Source organism: Physeter macrocephalus, chromosome 7, assembly GCF_002837175.3.
Source record: "Physeter macrocephalus isolate SW-GA chromosome 7, ASM283717v5, whole genome shotgun sequence".
Taxonomy (NCBI): Eukaryota; Metazoa; Chordata; class Mammalia; order Artiodactyla; family Physeteridae; genus Physeter; species Physeter macrocephalus.
Window position 1 is genome coordinate 121,239,951 of NC_041220.1, and position 2,247 is coordinate 121,242,197.

The 2,247-nt window shown below is 32.6% G+C and overlaps 1 long non-coding RNA gene across 1 annotated transcript in view; it reads right to left on the reverse strand.

Moving 5' to 3' along the window:
- Positions 1 to 1,576: 1,576 nt before the first annotated feature.
- The window catches only part of LOC114486611 (uncharacterized), a 108,384-nt gene continuing 107,713 nt past the window's right edge, over positions 1,577 to 2,247 (reverse strand). The window contains exon 5 of the long non-coding RNA XR_008617873.1: positions 1,577 to 1,750. This is a non-coding gene — a long non-coding RNA (uncharacterized lncRNA). The remainder of the gene's footprint in view (positions 1,751 to 2,247) is intronic.

Here is a 2,247-nt window from a genome sequence, read left to right on the forward strand (position 1 = left end):
AAAATAATTTAAGAAAGTTTGCTATTAACGCCATTTATTTTAAGATTAAGACGACTGTTCTTGTACAAAAAAATATTTTATATGCCATTTTATTTAACTTATTTCTGACAACAACCCTATAGAAAAGATGACAGTGAGTCTCAGGAACATATGTAATTTACCTAGAGCCATCTGAATTTATGTCTAGTGATCAGCAGAGCTGAATTTTAGCCCAGGCCTGCTTGCATTTAAAGTTAATGGTGTTTCAGTGGCACCAGTTTGATCTTTATAGATACCTTGAAGGGAACAAGTAATGAGGACTGAAATATTCAGAGAAGACTTTAAGGAATAAGTGGGCTTTAGTCCTGTCTTTTTAAGAATAGGGATAATTCTAGTTGGGGAAGAGACTGGCTTGCTAGCTTTAGAAATCAGTCTAAGCAAAATTCCAAAGATGGACATGAGACATTTTCTATTTGTCTCAGTATGTCTCTCTTGCCTGTCCTTCATTTAATGCTACTTTTACTACCCCCTTGCTGGCCCTTTTCATTGCATATCTGGACATTTGCCTTAGTCTCTTAAATCAAAGTCGTCAATAGGCTCTCCCCTTTTAACCTACGCTACACATCAGATTTTTTTCTCAAAACACACATGGTATTCATTCAATTTATGCATCTAATACTTACTATTTCCAGGAATTCTGCTGAATGCTGGAGGTACTAAGTGAGAACAGAATATTTCCTGTCTAAAGAGTCAATGTCTCAAGTGAGAGTGGTGGACATAAATTAAGAATTTTAATGCAGTAGTTGTTAGAGATAGGTATAGAGAAAAATGCTATTACAAAACTTTATTCACATTGCTATATTCTCCACTTGAATAAAAAATCCCATTATTTCCCTTGATCTAGAAAAAAGGGATAATCCTTTCTTCTCTATAATATGGGTTCCCTAAAACTTTGTCATAAATCAAATCATAATGAAGTATACATTTTGGGGGGGAATAATTTTGTAATTAGGTATTTGTTATAGAAAAGGGGCTTGACAAGTGATGGATATGTTTACTAGCATGTCATTAAGGCTAATTACAATGGCTAAAACCCTTAAAATTTTTGAAATTATAATCCCACTCATAGAACAGTATTCTGAAATGGTCCTTAAAGATTATCTTTTTGCATACTTATCATAATCATTTTACTGTCTCAAGTTAAATATAAGAAAATATCTTTTTTAGTTTACAAAGGGGTTCCAGATGTTTAACTTCATTTTTTTCTCTATTGATTATGTTAGGTGGGCAGAGTAGATATTATTATAACTGCTTCAATTGACTTTGGGGAAATAAAACAAAGTGGAAGAACAAAACAGTTTTCTTAACTCCTGATCTAATATGTTTTATTTATACCATATTTGAAACTAAGGTTCAGAAGCATTAAATTATTTCCCAAAGAAAAAAAGTTACTTGCTTTTGTAATAGAGAGCATTAAATGGGGATATACATACTCTAATTTGTTTGTGTGTTGCACTGTACCAAAAAATGTAATTTTTTTAAAAAGTAAAATTGGCTCATTTAAAATCAATATAAAAATTATAAGAAAACCCCCTGGAACAGTACCCATAACATTAGTAGAGAATCAGTGAATATGTACTGAATAAATTAATAAATTACCTGGCTTCAACATTATCCTTGAGAAAGAGAACAGCATCCAGGAACTGGTCTGGTGCTATCGGCTTGGCCTTCGTATTTGCAGGAGCTGGTCTTCCACTCATATGGTGTTCCCCTGTTGAACACGAACGATTTCACAAAAGACACCATCAGACCAGGCTGTTCCATGATCATATTTTATTTCATTATATTTTACGCATTTTTATTATATTCTCACTTCTACTTTCTTTGATTTACTCTGTTGCTTATCCCTTGGCTGTTTAAACACTCAGTTCATATATTGTCAATATTTACCATTTCTGATATGTATGTTTGTGTGTATACTGTACAATTTTTAGCACTTAATTACATCACACAAAAATTTTGGCATGTAGTGCTTTCATTATGATTTAGATCAAATATTTTATAATTTCCATTGTAATTTCTCTCTTTTTTTGTTTTTTGGTTTCTTTTGAATTTTATTTTATGTATTTTTTTATACAGCAGGTTCTTATTAGTTGTCAATTTTATACACATCAGTGTATACATATCAATACCAATTGCCCAACTCATCACACCACCATCCCCACCCCCCCGCGGCTTTCCCCCCTTGGTGTCCATACGTTTGTTCTC